At 34.9% G+C, this 19,231-nt stretch overlaps 1 protein-coding gene and 1 pseudogene across 11 annotated transcripts in view; one reads left to right on the top strand and one right to left on the bottom strand.

The window, feature by feature from the left end:
• The window catches only part of CACNA2D1 (calcium voltage-gated channel auxiliary subunit alpha2delta 1), a 425,155-nt gene that overhangs the window by 327,833 nt on the left and 78,091 nt on the right, over positions 1-19,231 (bottom strand). The gene's annotated exons all lie outside the window — the stretch shown is intronic.
• On the top strand, positions 13,739-14,530 carry LOC105062377 (large ribosomal subunit protein uL23 pseudogene; annotated as a pseudogene).

Genomic DNA, 19,231 nt, shown 5'->3' with positions numbered 1-19,231 from the left:
CTGGTATTAACTGCCATCAACATTTTCAAGAAACAGGGAAGCCATTCTAGAAAACAGGAGAATTTAAGCATGGGAGGTCGCATCTGGAATATGTGTGTAGCGAAGAAAAGCAGGAAGAATGAGATACTCTACCGAGGGACAGTTGTACTTTTTCCCTTGCTACAGTCACTGTGGCTACAGTGTATGCTGCTAATAAGCCTTATGATCAGAAAAAGAGAGAGACAGAGAATGAAGCCCCTCCCCTGCTAAGGTTCATCCCCGTAACACAAGGAGCTTCATTTCACAGTCAGAGAAGATGAAGGTCTCTGAGGTCTGCACTAAAGTTTGATTAAAGCTGTAACAGTATAAATCTTTTTATTATGAAATTAATTTTTTTTTTAAGTCACTGACTGAAACTATACTGAAAGTAAGCTAGACAGCAGAAGGAAAACCACATTTCTGGCTCACATCCATGTTTATGGAAGGATTTCCCCAGAGTGGCATAAGATGCACCTGGTTTACAGAGCGTGCACAATCCTGGCAGGAGAGAAAGAATTAAAGAAAGGAGGAGGAAGCAAAAACAAACAAACAAACAAAAAAAAACAAAAAAAAACCAATGACCATGTTTGTGGCTGGAGGGCTGAGCTGAGAAGGAAATCCCTTAAGCATCCAACAGATGGGCTGCACACGCATGACTAAACCATCTTTGAAAGCCAGGGACTGGCAGGTTTTTGTTGTCTTATGAAAAGTGAATCCAGGCACAAGCAGGAACCAGCTCAACCCTGCTTTTTTCTGGCCCAATTCCAGCATTCTGCGTTACTACCAACAGGTTCCACAGCCTGGTCCCAGCTGAGAACGTATGCTACTGGTGAACCCTGGTTTCTAAGGATACAGACACATAGGCTAATATTTATTTTTAAAAAGAGTGTGTTGCTTTTACATGAAGTTATACATTTTTAAGTGACTAAAAATAGAAATATTTAATTGATAAATTAAAATTAATAATTTAATTAATAAACTAATTAATAGTTCTTAAAGATTTAAATCAAACTTTTACTGCTAAAATTATTTCTCTCTTTCAAACTATGAGGTTTTTCTCAGACTTGTTTGAATTTTGACCTTTTAGGTTTTCATTCCAACTATTCAAGAAACAGTAAAGTTAGGCATATAAAGTCCCCATATTTAGTAGATTCAGGATTCCTGCATGTCACTGGATTACTTATGCTTTTTTACTGATGGGCAGATTTCTTAGTCCTACTTTTAAAAACCCAGGTTATCTATGAAGAACTCCCTCCAACCCAAAGCTGGTCATTTCAGCTTAAGATGACATTCAGGAACATGAACTGCTGAACAGATTAATTCACCTGGGGGACAAAAAGATAAACAACAGTACTTCAAATGATCCAGGATATTTAGATCTTTGCAGTAAAACCATTACAGCTAATGGGTATGAAAGGCAGTTGTGCTTTTTACCATTAATATCTTGTTCATTTCTATATGAAGTCTAACCTCCTTCCTGTGGTAGAGGGACTAGAATATAATTGAGAGTTGGTAAAGACGGTTCAGGATGTATAATCTCTACTTCACTTGATGTACTACAGATAACAGCATTTATTAAGTCATCATCTACGTATGCCAAACACATTATAGGTGGTTTAAAGAATGAATGAACTATAAATCAGAAAAAAACAATTTAAATCAAGTATACACATATATTCTCAAATAGATACAGAATATTCTCCCAAATTCTGTTTATAGGGTAATTTTTAAATGCTTAGAAAATAAAGATTTAGGTTGCAAATAAACTTTAATAAAGTCAAGGAAGCTTAAGTTTAGGGCCCCAAAGTAAATTTCCTGCTGTACATTTTTATGTAGAAAACCATGTTTAAAGTGTCTTCTTTGTAATAAAAATGAATTAGAACCATTTAACTGCCCCATGAAAAGAATTAGCTCTTGGTTCAGGTTTCAAACAACATCATATTCTTTTTTGTTGCATGAGATATTCTGAAGGCTCTCAAAAAGTCTCTCGGTATATGTTTAGTAAACAATTTTCAGAGTAGAAAGTTTCACATGGATTTTTAAGATTATATAGTTTCATAATTTATATGTATTTATAATCCTTTCCACCACTAAAATAAACCACACTTCTGAAATATTTAACATGTTAACACATAAATATTTTAAACAGAGCCTTAAGTATCTTTCCTTTTCCTTTATAAAAATTATCTGCCTTACCATTTTACACTACAGTAACTTTCCTGAAATAAAAACAACATGGCCAAAATAATATGAATTTTTCACATGAGAGAGTTTCATTCAAATCACATGTCAACTCCTGCCATGTGATCTGACACTTGCTTCTATTTCTCTTAGTAAAAAGAATGTAGCATATAAAGAGAAGTCAAGACCAGATCTTTTTCTTCCTGACTGATACACTAATACACTTTAATTTTTGCATGGTTCAAATCTTCTGACTTGACATAAGTTTTGACAAAAAGAATACTTGTTGCCTGTACATTCCTTCTTTCCCACAATTTTAGTTCACTGGCTTTAATTCTCTTTCACTACTAAATTCACAGACGAAGTTTTGCTATGATGACAACAGAGACTATGGTTTCACTACCTTTTTCACTGAAAACTTCCTTCTAAGTCTTTTTGCTCTAATTAACTCCATGTTCCAAGATGATTTTCAGAATAATACATTTAAAAAATAACTTCAAATGTAATATCTAAAAAGTGACACCACTCACTGATACAATCACTTAATAACATACCTAAAGAAATGTTTTAGAAATGATAATACTGAGTATTATGCCATGAAATAATACCAGCACACCAGAGAGGTTTATTAAAAGCTAAATATGCTCCCAAGTTTTGGAAGACCTGGAAGATTATACCAGCAATCATGTTTAGATAGCTACTCTATACCACTCTGAGGTGTTTCGAGTTCATCGTTTACTCACGTTAAGGAATCTAAAAATTACATTCCATTAACCATTGTATTAGTGAGAACAGTGGGTTTCAGGCATTGGAATATCAAGTGAAAGGAGTTTGAGTCCTATTTCACATTATTCAGGAACAAACCACTTCCCAGAGCAGCAGCGAGTGAAATGGTAATGTTTTACATTCAGGCAGAGAATTTGCAATGTCACCCTATGCCCAGGACCTCTCTTGGCTTCAGCAGGATGAGTAGAAACAGAAAAGCATTTTAGGATTAACAAGAAAGGTAACTCAGAATTAAGGATCAGTATAGCTGTTGGGAGATTGTCTTAGTGTGGGTTCAAGGAGACCTCAACACAGAAACTGAGAGATGGACAGCAGGAAGCAGAGGTCCAGCTGAAGGATGATGATGAAAACCATCCAGAGTTGAGGGACCCTTAAACAGGCTGAAGAGACTGGCCAAGTTCTTAGCAACAATCACATTCAATATCCATGTCAAAAGAACCGAAGAGAGTAGACACCAGGTATCTTGTCATTTAAGTTTCTCCTTACATCCCACTGCCAAGAAGCAAAGTCAAAAAAAAAAAAAACAAAAAAAAACAGAGACTATTGAAAGGGATTTGGAACTGTGAACTTACTGAATACATAATTGACCACAAGATGCTGTTTTAAACTGAAAGAGACTAACCTTGAAATGCTGAGACTAATTTTTTCCCCTCTTGGGAGAGAGAACGGCAGCTCATGGTAAGTTAAGTTCCCTAAAGAGAAACAGTCAAATTTCGGCATATATTAAATCTTAAATACATAAATTTTGACAGCCTCCCCCCTCAATACTTGTACATTTACTGCCCTCCAATGGAATTTGTCCTAGACAAGCCATCAAGATCTCTGCCATGCCCCCAGCCATCTTCCTGACGGGAAGTTTCCCCTGTAACAGTCCCTGATGAAGGAGCCCTGGGAATTTCCTCACATATGGGTGGCAACATTCTAAATTAAGAGTTTGCTTTTGTTTCCTGCCTATTTGCATCAGAATATATCAGACCTAGAAGCAACTAATTTCTGAATCAATGACCTGTGAGAAGCCAGGTACAAAAGATCTATATAAACAAAGGTAATACACTAAACAATCAGATTCTCTCACCATCAGGTGACAGCTGGACAGATCAAGGGCAGAAGCAGCAGCAGAAGTGAAAAGACTAGAGGAAAACAGTCTTCAGATACTGAGAGATGTAAGTGGTAGGGAGAACAAAGACCTTCTGAAGACACCCTAACCTCCAGACCCTGTTACTATCCTGTCACATGGCAAAGGGGAATTAAGTTTGCATGTGAAGTTTTGCTAACCAGCTGCACTTACAGATTATCCTGTATTGTGCTAGTAAGTCCAATGTAATCACAAAGATCCTTAAAAATGGAAGAGGAAAATGTACTAGTGCAAGAGAAAACCAGAGAGATGGCAGCATGAGAAGAAACTGGCCCATGTTGCTGGCTTTGAAGAGGGAGGGAAGGGTCCGTGAGCCACGGAAAAGACTTCTGATGTACAGTATTGTAATATAACAAATGTAGTAAGCCAATAAATTGATAGTTATTTGTCACATTAACAACAGAAAACTAATACAATGAGTTAGCTGTGAGGAGCCCTGAGCTGAGAGGCAACAATAATAATCAGCCTCTGGGGCTCCCTTGGCTCTGGACAGCCCTTCCCCTGACCAGACGATCTTCTAAGGACCTCGAACTCTTGCTGAAACCCAGGCTCTTCCTGAGTTCCCTTAAATGTATTACATTTATTTGTTTTTTATGGGTAGTTCTACAATCAACTCCCCAAGTGATTCACTCTTTCAAAAAATAAAAATGCTAAGAAAGCATTTTTGTAAGTTGTGATGAACATTATTTATAATTACCACTCTGCATGTTCATTGCATTAGTCACTAGATTCATTTTATTGAAATGAAAAATAAGCTCTATTGTGAGAAATGTACAATTTCCATTATACTTTATAAAATAATACAATTATCTCAGGATTCCCATTATAACCATCATAACTGTGTAGGATGCTGAAAAGAAATTCTGGACAGAAAAGCTAAAAGAATAGATAGCACACATGGCATAAAAATATATGTGAATTGGGTGAATAGATAAAATTCTACCTTATAAGAATGATAGGTGAGTTCAAAAGAAAATGTTGTAACATGCCTCTTGTCAGCATTCTAATTTCACTATCTTCGCTGGCTAAATTCATGTATCTTCAATACTAATGCAGACAGGAAAAGAGATTCACTGTCCCCTCAACTGCTTTAGACATTCACAAAATCAATTTCATTTCCTTTTAGTTGAATTTTGCAATGTGGGATGATTTCGTTATGCTTTTTTTCTTTATTAAGTGTTCCGTGGGCTTTTGAACTACTTGTTTCCTAGCAACTGAGATTGTCTCGTTTCTAAAAGATATATTAATACGAAAGTATGATACCATTTTCCTTCTTGGTTACTGTCAAAGATCAAAGTTCCCTTAAGATATTTTACAATGATTCAAAAGTATAATAAAGTCCACTTTATTTATCATAAATCTTACCATCATTTAAGCTAGCCAACATAGAAATGTTGAGATATGTGAAGAGTCCTTCATCTAAGGTAAAGAATAACTAGTGACACTAAATCTGAATTGATGTTGGAATATATTTTACCAACAATGAAGAAAATAAAAACAAAACCTAACTTCCTCCTCTGAAAATTAGCTGAATACTATTTGCATTATTTTTTATTGAAAGTCAGTTTACAATGTTGTGTCATTTCTGGTGTACAGCATACTTCAGTCATACATGTACATATACATACATTCATCTTCATATTCTTTTTCATTATAGGTTACTACAAGGTATTGGATATAGTTCCCTGTGCTGTACAGACGAAATCTATTTTTTAATCTATTTTATATGTACTATTTAATATTTGCTAATCTCGAACAACCAATTTATCTCTTCCCATCCTCCTTCCCTGAGTAACCATACGTTTGTTTACTATATCTGTGAGTCTGTTTCTGTTTTGCAGGTAAGTTCATTAGTGTCTTCTTTTTTCTTTCTTTCTTTCTTTTTTTTTTTTTTTTCATTCCACATATGAGTGATATCATACGGTATTTTTCTTTCTCTTTCTGGTTTACTTCACTCAGAATGATGATCTCCAGGTCTATTCATGCTGCTGCCAAGTGGCATTGCTCTATTCCTTTTTATGGCTGAGTAGTATTCCATTAGTTATATATCTCACAACTTCTTTATCCAATCATCTGTTGAAGGACTTTCCACATCTTGGCTATTGTATACAATGCTGCTATGAACACTGGGGTGCATGTATCTTTTTGAATTAGAGTTCGCTCTAGATATATGCCCAGGATTGGGACTGCTGGATCATATGGTAGATCTACTTTTAGTTTTTTGAGGAATCTCCATACTGTTTTCCATAATGGCTGCACCACACTACATTCCCTCCAACAGAGTAGGAGGGTTCCCTTTCCTCCACACCCTCTCCAGCATTTATTGTTTGTGGACTTTTTAATGATGGCCATTCTGACTGGTGTGAGGTGATACTTCACTGTAGCTTTGATTTGCATTTCTCTGCTAATTAGTAATTCATTACTGAATTAAAAATGAATTTTGCCATAACAAAATACACAGTATTTCTTAATTAACACATAAGCCCTTCAAACTCCCCTTCTCTTCTTTGATTAAAAAAGCAAATACTGCAATCTCTTAAACAAAACTCAAGCTTTTAAAATGCATTAGTTCTCTCTAGTATATTGTCAGTTGTTTCAACTAATACACTTCAGGAAAAAAAAAATGCCAATACCAACTGCTAAAATATATTAATCCAATGTAGTTTGCATAAATTTACGAAGACATAAGCACTCATAAGATGAATGACATTATACTAGTATCATTTAAAGACTCACATTTGACTGTCTACATCTTCATTTTAAGTAAATTACAGCCCTTTTTTTTTTCTTTCCCCTTTAACCTAGCTTTTTGAGATAAAATAGTACTTTCGAAATGTTTATGGCTTCAGATTTCTATTTTGTTACCGTTACACATATGCAAACATCACCTAACATATAAGTATCACATTTATTATGTATTTATTTCCCTTAACCACATTGTTAGTGTTAAGAGGACAGAGATTCTTGCCTGTTTTGTTCACTGGTACAGTCCAGCACATAATATAGTGCCTGACACAGAGCAGACACATGGCAGGGACACAGTAAACACTGATGACTTGAATTAGTGAATGGACAATGGTATCAGTACTGTGTCAGGTTTGCTAGCAGTGTGAACGCTAACTTTAACAAGGTCTTCTCTGTATTTTAAAATCAGTATCTATTTTGAAACTTAAAAAGAAAGCATGCAATTACATAATGAAATATAAATACCACACCTAAATGATAATTAGATTCTAATATAGAATAAATACACAAAATAAGGTAATGGTCAATATGAGGAAAAATATTAGAGTTCCAATGAAGAGGTACAGAAAAGTGTGCTGTCAGAATTCAGAGCAAAGTAAGTCACATGTATATGACAGTCAAAGAGATGATAAAAGATGGTATTATATCACAACATTGTAAACTGACTATACTTCAATAAAAAAAAGTGTATGTATATATATATAAAGATGGTTTTATAGCCACACTTTTGAGGAAATGTTCATTAATAAGGAAAAAAAAAAGAAATCTGTGTGGTACAAGGAATTACTCAAAGATTGAAAGGACACTATTATGGAGAGCCATAAAATTCAAGGTATTGGTTTATACTTTACTATATAGTAAACTCCAAGCTATTTTAGATTTGACTCCTAGTTCAGAACTTCTAGTGCCTATTACAGCCATTAGTAAGAATTCAAAATATAACCTAGGCTGACTTACTGTGAACATGATCTGTATATATACACAGGTAATTAAATACATATACACACACACATATATATACACATAAACAATTTCTCAGATTTATAACACATACTTTTCCAGTGATAAGTACATCAAACAGGCATTCTAACATCAAACACAAGAGTCTGATAATATTTTCCCTACTCCTTCTATTCATTTGATTTGATATGATATAGCTTCCTGGCTGGGACACTCTCATGTTTCAAATGGGACATTATCTTGAAGAAGAATATTTAGGAAGAATGAAGTCAGAATTGGTGAATCGTCCACAGCATATAATGCTACTTGTCCTACTGCCTATTAACAAGAATTTGATTAAAAAAAAAAAAAAGGCATAAATACAAAACAGAAATAGACTCACAGACATTGAATATAAACTTGTGGTTGCCAAGGGGGCGGGGGGTGGGAAGAGAGAGACTGAGATTTCAAAATTGTAAAATAGATAAACAAGATTATACTGTATAGCACAGGGAAATACATACAAAATCTTATGGTAGCTCACAGAGAAAAAAATGTGACAATGAATATATATATACGTTCATGTATAACTGAAAAATTGTGCTGTACACTGGAATTAGACACAACATTGTAAAATGATTATAAATCAATAAAAAATGTTAAAAAAAAAAACAAACAAGAATTTGATGGTGACACTTTGGAGCAATATATTAAAATCTAAGAAGGAACAGAACAAATGACAACCATAAACATGCCTGTTCACTTTCTCCATACTATACATAGGAACAGGTGAGTATATTTAACTAGAAACACAAGTGAAATACCAGGGGTCATTCCTGAAATAGAGAAACTAAACTCTAACAAAGACTCAGGTAAGCATGAAAAAGATGCGCATCAGGAATTCTTCAGTTTCTGGGTTGGAGACATTTCACACATATGTCAAGTTTGAAATTTACCTTTAAGAACATTTAAAATTAAAACAAGAGAAATATTAAAATATGTACAAGAAGCTACCTTCTTGTTTTTGTTGTTTGTTTTTTAATTTCAGAGATAATATACTATCCTCTTTCCCTCTGCATATCTGGAGCTGTAAGTGAAATGTGTATATATTTTGACCAGAAAATTCATATGCAATTAAAAGTAGAAGAGATCACACTAGATTCTATTAAGACGAAATTAAAAAATAATTAACCATAGGCTAAGTGAGCTGCTTGTTTAATGTCCCTAACCCCAAACGACCTAAATTAATTTCACTGCCAACATAAGAATTTTAAAAAGCTGCAGAGTTTAATTCGCCCTTAACCATCATACCTTATTAACAAATGGCTTTACTAGAGCAGGACTGCTAGCTATCCATGCTGATGTCCAACTTTTACAACTTTATATCCCTTTAAAGAATTTCTTATTCTTGCCTCAAATTCTTCAGTCTTTCGAGGGCAGTTTCTCACCCTCAGAACTAGTGACATTTCTACTAAGTAATTCTCGGCTAGGGGGAGATGTCCTGTGCACTAGAGGATGCTCGGCAGCACCTCAGCCTCTGCACACTAGAGGCCAGTAGCACTCACCCCCTGGCCTCCAGTGTGATAATCACAAGTGCTTCCACGTACTGACAGAAGTCTCCTGGGGGACAAGATTGCCCCTGGCTAAGAACCACTGCTCTAGATATAAAGACATTAATGACATTTTCGGGAAAAAAAAATAACAATAATGAGCTCTAGGTTGCATACTGAAAGTGTGCAGTAGCGATGGTAGTCTTTTAAGCCACTCATCTTCGTCCCAGAGAAGAAGCCAACAGACTTGGCTACTGGTGAGTTTCTGGCTTCCCTCTCCTTTGTGCAGTTCACACACAAGAAAAGAGCACAGCCACTATAAGTCACCCTGTCTGTCATTAGTATTACCAAACCATCAGATTGCATTTGGAGAAACAATAACTAATGATTTATCCCTCAAGTACTAGCATAACAAAGTGTTAATCGATTGATAATGGAACAGATTTGTAAGGTAAGAAAGAAAAAATTAATCATCTTTTACTATTAATGTCTGTGAAACAATTAGTACTTCACTTAAAAAAAAAATCTCTTCAAAAAATATTGAAAGTCACCGTAAGATTAGAAATCCCCTTGGAATTGACTCTGTACCTTTGAAAATGACTGTAACTAACTACTGTCTTTAAAGAAAAAAAAGAAAGCTTCTTTAAAATCTCTAGTAGGTGGGATAAAGGGAGTCCAGTCTCTACTGACAGTAACTTCTGTATTCAAATAGATTTCCTTCTACTTAGAGGAAAAAAGTGTTTTCCCCCTAAAATAATGATAATCTCCAGTGGCCTACATAACCATGGTAACTGATTTAGTTATGCCACTTCAACATCGAGGGAATAAGGCAACTATACATAACACCAGAATATAGGAAATAAAAATAAATAGCTTTATTTGAAAAGTAATTACATTACCTTTAGAAGATAGTTATATTACTTTTATAAAGTAATATAAATATGAAGCTACATTTTCAAATGTAATAAGCATTTAACTTTTTCATGGCATCTATGAGTGCTTTCACATTTCATTTATACTCCCTTTTACCCGTGAAACATTTCTGTAAGGAAGAGGGTTACTATATATCTCACTCAAGAACCAGGTAAAGGGAAATCTAATACCATCCAGCTATTTAACAACACTCCAGAGAGAAGAAGGAAATATCTTCCTCCCTGTTGTTGCCTCTGCATCTTGCTGATTCCCACGTCAGAAACTCCAATGATTAATTATGATCTGCTTTAGACTATCTTCTTCTGTAAACAGATTAATATATTACACTCTCCACCACCTAGAAACTGAATATTCTGTTTACACAAGATGACGTGACCACAATGCCAAAGTAGAAGCATCAGTCTGTTAATCCCATGAGTTACTAATGAAAAGAAATTCTCCACTTAACACGCTTATGTAAATACTAACTGGATTAAGAGTTCTGAATGCTCAATATTTAGACACATTTCGTATTTACATCTCTGAGAGCATAATGAAATATGAAAGTATTGATTTCAATGTAACTTTAACTTACGAAATTCTAATAAGTGAATCAAAAGCCAGGAAATTCTACAATGATACCTTGGCAGAATGATGCTACTTCACAAATAAACTTCCAGGAAAAATTAACAAATAAGTTTCTTAAAGATATTTGCACATTCTAGCCTAACATGTTAGAAATCCAGACAGAATCTACTTTTAAGAAAGCCTTCAAATAACATGGTGCCACGCATCATTTCAACTCTCTTACATAACCAGAGGGATACAATAGTCTCTGTTAACAAAAAAAAATTGGATTTTCCTAACATCCTTCATTGTCAGAAGACACAACAGGTTAGAATTGAAAGAAAAAGGGAAGTATGGAGCCACTTGGGTGAAGATTTCAAAATGCATACATCGTTAACACTAGTGGAACAGTCATGGCAACTTACATGGACAGAGGATGAGTCTGCAAGGCTTAAAAAGCATCAGCTAAAGCTGGAAGAAAGACCAGACATTATATGCTGGGGAGAAAGGCACAGGGAAGAAAATGTAGGGGAGAAGCCTGGAATTCGCGTAATGTCCGTAGGTGGCAAGTGTCTGTGCCTCCGGCTATGGAGAACAGAAAAGACAGAGCAAATCAGGACTTCACTGTCCCTGGGCCCTAGGGCTAGGACTAGGCTGAGCCCACTGAGGCACCAGGGGCAGGAGATGTCCACTAACCCTGAGGATCCTGCAAGTTTATGACTCTCAGAATGAATGTTCCTCCTTCAGTTCTTCCCCCTCAGTACATCATTTGCCTCACCTCAGACATGCTAGTCCCCTGTTCCCTACTCGTCCCCAGCCAGGAAAAAGAGATCTATTTGGAATGAGGAGAAACGCTACCTCTTTCAAAATATAGCTTTGATACTTGCTTCCTAACACCAAATAAGTTCTGCTGAGGGATCAAAGAGTTACCAAAGACTTAAATAACCAAGTATAAATGATAACTATCAATCCCCACCTTCTGTAGTACAAAGGGGGCTATGAAAAAGTCTAAGATTCCTAAAGAGAAAGGGAGACGTGTGAAGAAAATAGTGCACAAAGGAGAACCAAAACTCCCGGGGATTTCTAATTTGCTTCCACTGTTGTGGTTTCCTTTCCGCAGGGAAGGCTAGCCAAGAGCGGCTAATGAGGATGTCTGACGTATCTGCAGCATTCTGTTTCCTTAACTTTTTGCAGATTCAGAAATACTTTTTTTTAGAAAAATCCAAACTGCTTCTATTCATCACTTTATTTTCAGAAACCTTTTACAGACAGCAAATTCTTACCATTATAGAACTCATTAATTCAGAGTATTTGATAATTTAAATATCGGTTGAAATTTAGGTATAACTTTATCATGAAATACTTTATCAATGTATTAGATGCTAGTTAATGTTCTATGAACTTAACTTCATTTCCAAGAATAAGACCACTTTAATTTCTAAAATGTCATCTATTTATTGATATATGATGATCAGCTTCTCCATTTGCCAGCATGATAGCTAAAAAAAGTGTGTGTGTTTGTGCTGAAAAGTAATAAAATGTCTTCACTGTACTGAAAGAAATTGGAGAAGACATAAACAAATGGAAAGACATCCTGTGTTCATGGATTAGGAGAATTAATACTGTTAACATGGCCATACTACCGAAAGGCATTTATAAATTCAACATAATCCCCATCAAAATAACAAAGGCATTCTTTACACAAGTAGGAGAAACAATCCCAAAATTTGTATGGAACCACAAAAGACCTCAAATAGTCAAATCAATCCTGAGAACAAAAAACAAAACTGGAGGTACTGTATTTTCTGATTTCAAACTATACCACAAAGCCATAGTAATAAAAATAGTATGATACTTGCACAAAAATAAACATATAGACCAACAGAACAGGATAGAGAACCCAGAATTAAATCCTGCAATGTACAATCAACTAATGTTCAAAAGACAGACTATAACATCTAAGGGGGAAAGGATAATTTCTTCAACAAAAAGTTCTGGGAAAACTGGAAAAACACATGCCAAACAGTGAAAATGGACCCCCATCTCACATCACTCACAAGAACTAACTTGAAATGAATAAAAGACTTACATGTAGGACCTGATACCATAAAACTCCTAGAAGAAAGTATATGGAAGAAGCTCATTAATACTGGTCTTGGCAATGATTTTTTGAGCATACTGCCAAAAGCAAAAATCACAAAAACAAAAATCAACAAATCGGACCACATCAAACTCAAAAACTTCTGCATAGCAGAAAAAAAAAAAAAAGGAAAGAAAAATAAAAAGTCTATAGAACAGGAGAAAAATTTGCAAACCATATATCAGATGTGGGGTTATATGCAAAATATATTTTTAAAAACTAGCAAAACTTAATAACAGCAACAATAATCCAATGAAAAAAAATGGGCAGAGAATAAGATAGAAATTTTTCCCAAGAGGACATCAAAACAAGTAACAGGCATATGACAAGATGTTCAACATCACTAGCCAACAGGGTAATGCAAATAAAAATCACAATGAAGTATCATTTCATACTTGTTAGAATGGCTATCATCAAGTAAGTAAGAGACAACAAGGGCTGGCACATATTGGCGAAAAGAGAACACTTATACGCCATTGGTGGGAATGTAAATTAGTCCAAACATAATGGAAAACAACACAGAGGTTCCTCAAAAAATTGAAAATAGGTCTATCATACAATCCAGCAGTTCCACTTCTGGGATATACCCAAAGGAAAGAAAACAGGAATTTGATGAGCTATTATGTACCCCCATGTTTACTGCAGCATTATTCACAGCAGCCAAGAAATGAAAACAACCAAAATGCGCATCAACAAATGAATGAATTAAGAAAATCCGGTATATATACAATAAAATATTATTCAGTCATGAGAAAGGAAGATATCCTGCCATTCAACAACATGGATGGCCTTTTCATGAAGATGGCGCTGAAAGCGAAGAAGGAAGCGCCCGCCCCTCCCAAAGCCAAAGCCAAAGCAAAGGATTTGAAGGCCAAGAAAGCAGTGCTGAAAGGCATCCACAGCCACGAAAAAAAGATCTGGACGTCACCCAGTGTGTGACGGCCCAAAACACTGCGGCTCAGAAGGCAGCCCAAATATCCTTGGAAGAGCGCCCCTAGGAGAAACAAGCTTGGCCACTATGCCATCATCAAGTTCCCATTGACCATCGAGTCAGCTATGAAGAAGATTGAAGACAACAACACACTAGTGTTCATTGTGCATGTCAGGGCCAACAAGCACCAGATCAAATGGGCTGTGAAGAAGCTCTATGACATTGACGTGGCTGAAGTCAATACCCTGATCAGGCCTGATGGAGAGAAGAAGGCATATGTACGACTGGCTCCTGATTATGATGCTTTGGATGTTGCCAACAAAATTGGAATCATCTAAACTCAGTCCAGCTGGCTAATTCTAAATATAAAAATTTTCACTACTGAAAAAAAAAAAACTAACATGGATGGACCTTGAGCACATTATGTTAAGCAAGATATGCCAGACCAAGAAAGGTAGGTACTGAACAATATCACTTTTATATGTGAAATTTTAAAATACCAAACATTTAAAAAAAACAAACACAGCAACACCAACAGAGAGTAAAACAGTGGTTATCAGGGCATGAAGAGTGGCAGGATAAGATTAATAGTGTTTAAACAAGTACTAAAATAGCAACAGGGGTTTAATGTACAGTTTATTGAACACTGACAAGAATACTGCACTGTAAGTATGTAATGTGGTAAGTATCATTACAATGGCAACCATATTGAAAACATAAATGTATCAAACACAATGTATACCTTAAATTTATACGTTACATGTCAAATTTACCCAATAAAAAATAAATAAAATGTCTTCAAAATACTCTGTAATTCAAATTGTTTAAAAATTCATGTTTACTGTATGTACGTACATGTATGACTGAAACATGCTGTACAGCAGAAATTGACAACATTGTCAACTGACTACACTTCAATAAAAAACAATGCAAAAAAATTCATATGTTTCGAAATCAAGGGGTCTTTTTATTTTTTCATGACCTACAATTTTATTCTTCATTATGTTTATATATACCTTCCATTTTGTGTGCACATATCTTTAGTACATTTTTAGATTCAGCTCTTCAAATAACACCTATCAGTGGAAGACTACTAGTTGTGCTCCACTCTTTGTTCTGCCCTCTTCCACTGTGACAGTAGGCATATGGACTACTCTGCTCAAGACCCCATTTCTCTGACTCCTTTCCAGTAAGACATGGCCATGAGAATAAGTTATGACCACTGGAACAGGAGCAAATGTCTTACTCTTATAGTGACTAGTCCCCTAGTCTCTCTCCCTTTTCAAGATGGCTGGGAAATAAAGCAAGTGGAAGGATCATGTTGGATCCAGGAAGAAAGCCATAAACTTAGGGAAGCAGAGCCACCCTGCTGACTGACCCTAGACTGCTCACCTCTAGACTGTCATATGAGAGGAAAATACATGTAGATCTTATCCCTCTGTTACAATGGTTTAGCCTGTACCTCCAACTAATATAATACTGTACCCTCAATTAATACAACAAATGAAATATATTTGTTGAGCTCTGATTATGGGTCAATAAATATTTTATATGGATTATGTTAACTCTCTCAACTCCATGAGGTTAAACATCTTGGTCAGAGCACAAGGATATCAACTGGAACCACTAGATACAACAGTCTTAAAGATTTTTTAAAAGGATAAGCTATAATATTCCATAAAAGATAGTAAATGTATTTTATTCAGTTGAGAGACCATGAAGACAAGATCAGGGAAAACTTACTTTATGTAATATTCTTAGCAATACTTTCAATAGATACATACACAAAACTGTTTCTGTGCATATCAACAATAACGGAAAGTTTCAAATTCTGTATGTAAATTTACATCTTAGAATTTCATTCTATGTTTTTTTTTTTTAAGTAGCTCAAACGGAAATGTTCATGAGTGGATACCTGGGGGCAGAGCTCTGCCTTCTTGTAATTTATATCTAATTAGAAAAAGAACAGAAGCATAACCTGATACAGTAACGGTGTACCTAATTGGGTACCTGCTCGCATTCTCAAAATACAAGTGCCAATATGAAAAGGTAAAATATTAACACATACTCTAAAGCATAACAAGATTCTTTTCATTATTGGAATTACATCCCATTTGGTGGTTGTACAGCCTAGAACAAAAATTCAACCTTGCAAACAATTTCTTCTTGCGTGTTGAAGATGATGTTCACTTCACAAGGTTGCCCTGAACATTATTAAGATAATGGATAAAGTAAAGGGCTTAGGTCAGTGCTTGAAATAATTTAAACAGAACAAAAAAGGAGCCCTTCAGTTGTATTTAAAAGGTTCTGATATACTAAGTATTATACTAAGAAAAAGTACAATATATTATCTCTTTCTAATTCTATTTTTTTCCTTTCCTCTATTACTTAAATCTACTTTGTGGATGATCATATGCAATTGATGGACATATATATTCTTCCAGTACATGATTAGAAAAGGAAAAATCTAATAAAAGATATCTTAAAACTTGAATACAACAGGGATAGTAGTATTCTGTAAATCTATTCGCTTTTTTTTAAAGTTTTTTTGGGGGAGTGGTAATTAGGTTCTTTAATTACTTTATTTTGTTTAAGTTTTTATCGAAGTGTAGTTGACTTACAATATTAGTTTCAGGTGTACAGCAAAGTTATTTCAGTTACACATGTATGTACATACATATTTTTTCTTTTCAGATTTTCTATTATATGTTAATATAAGAAACTGAATATAGTTCCCTGTGCTTTATAGTAGGTCCCTTTGATTATCTATTTTATATATAGTAATGTGTCTGTTAATCCCCAACCCATAATTTATCCCTATATATGTTAATAAATTTAAAATGTATAATATAAATTCAATTTGTATTTATAAATTTGTTTTATATTATATTGATATATATACATATTATAAATGTATTATTACTTTTTTAATGGAGGTACTGGGGGATTAAACCCAGGAACTCGTGCACGCTAAGCACGCGCTCTTATCGCTGAGCTATACACTCCCTTCCCATTCACTCCTGATCTTTAACACAAGTTAGACAGGAAACCCAGGCAAACTATCATTTTTAAAGTTAAAGTGTTGGATTTATTCAGTAATATTTATCAATCTTCCCTAGGCTAATATTTTATAATGCCATAAAGTAGTTTTCATACAACTGCAAAGATGTCCTGTTTTAGCTATGTTCCCTCTTTGCAGCTAAGCCTTTCAGTAAAAAGCAAGTTGGGTCCTGTGATGGCAGTAAAACCAATCACATTCAATAATTCAGAAAGAACTATCATTTTTTAAATATTGAATTTCAACCCAGAAACCTGCTAAATTCCTGTATTTATTCAACTTTTGATCCTTATCATGTGTCTAACACCCCCAGGCTCAGCACAAAGTTCACTCTCAACTCTGGTCTCCTTCAGCTAGTCTGTGCTTTAAGTTCCTGTGGCCAAAAAGAAATGCACTCCTTTGCCCCCATCATGGACCTGTTCTCTGGGCAAAAGGAAAAAATCACACAGAATCATATATCTATGTCAAGACCCTCTTCGTGTGCCCTAATACTTCAAATCTTTTTCCAGTAGTAAATTCTGCTCTCTTTCCCTCCTTTGTTACATAACATATAATTCTTTTATTTGTATTTTTTCTGTCACTGTAATTAGGCACATGTCTCATAAAAGAACATTGTGGGGATGTTCTTACATCCTGTCCATTCTATTTTGTTATCCTAATTTAGACAAGGCTATTTCCTCATTCTTCAATATTTACTCTCTTCTTAGTAATCTATACTTCGCACAGCATAATGGAAATCAGGTGAGACTTTTTTTTTCCCCCTCAAGGATCCATCAGAAAAAGCAGATTTGGCAAGAGAGGGTTTACATATTAACACCAAAAGTAAAAAAAGAGGTCAGCCAAAAAAGTGGTTTTTGAGGCTGGAGAAACACTAGAGGCGTGAAGGAGAGCTCCCAAGAGCAGTTTATTTTTCATCTCCATCTGTCAATAAAGAGAGTCATATAACTTTTAACCAGAATCTGTCAATTCTCACTTTTTTTTTTCTCATTCCATCACTTTCATAGAGGTTTGCTTATTATCCTACACACTTTCATATTCTCATTTCTCTCCCCACAGGAATCACTACAGATTCCAAACATCTGCTTACAGTAGCTATCCAGCACCTCTGCACCTTCAGCACTGGAGATTTTGATTTCTAGAGTGTCAATTCTCTGTTGAGAGGGACGGTGTCTCTGACAACCCTTGGTAGCCTGCACAGTGCCTGGGATGTACTATGTGCCCAAGAAGAGTTCATTAGAATTAAATTTGCTCATTGTCATTCACAAAGAACACTTTCCATTTCAAAACATATTCCTTATGTCATCTCACAGATATTTGAGTTTTTTCAACATACTCTTGTTTGAAATCTACAATTGTTTTTTAAAGAGATTCTGAAATAATATTTGGAAGTATTTGCTTAGTAAGGTTTCTTCATGAATTCCTATTAATACATAAAGTAACCATTCTAGTTTCTCCCAGAAATATTTACATATAAATATTCATATAATATTCATGTATCACACATGAAACCACTTTTATATCATTCCACCTCATTGATCCACATTTTTGGAAAATAAAAGGTCTCACTGCATCACTAGGAACACAAGATGAAGGTACTTTCAAACTGTTACATTACTTACATTGAAATGGAAATAGTGAGACTGACTCTAAAGAAATGTTTAATTTTTTAAAAATCTTACAGAAGCTATACATGTAAATGCTCTTACCCAAAGAAAATAATCTATTTAAGATGCTACAGAAATATTTATACACTGCTATCATTTCCAAAAATCATTTTACAGTGATGTTCACAATCATTTCATAAATCATAAGAAAAACCATCTTTTATAGTGTCTCCTTTTCTCTTGCAAAAGTCTGCATTACCACATCTCAGTGATTCACTCCACTCTCTAGACATGGCTGTAAACCATTTTCAAAAATAACATCTACCCTCAGAGAATGAAGATATGTTCCCACAGAAGATATTCAAAAGAATCCATCACAGGGCTTAAAGTCACCACTATGTAAGAGATTCTAATATACTATGAAGAATGGAAATAGGACATCCCAATTTGAATTTTAGGGACGACTACACATCACATGAACTTACCTAAGGGAGGGCTGTATAGAAATTGTAAAATGTGCTGAGAACGCCCCATTACTTGCCAGGGATGGCATTTCTTTTCATAGTAACTAGCAGTACCAAGGATTTCTCAGTACTCTATCAGATTCACATGAAAAATTACTTCCTATTATAATATAGAAATACAGTTTCCGAGAAGAGAGAAGT

The sequence above is a fragment of the Camelus bactrianus genome, chromosome 7 (assembly GCF_048773025.1).
Source record: "Camelus bactrianus isolate YW-2024 breed Bactrian camel chromosome 7, ASM4877302v1, whole genome shotgun sequence".
Taxonomy (NCBI): domain Eukaryota; kingdom Metazoa; phylum Chordata; class Mammalia; order Artiodactyla; family Camelidae; genus Camelus; species Camelus bactrianus.
The sequence above is the reverse complement of the archived record's forward strand: the minus strand, read 5'-3'. Positions and strand labels throughout refer to the sequence as shown.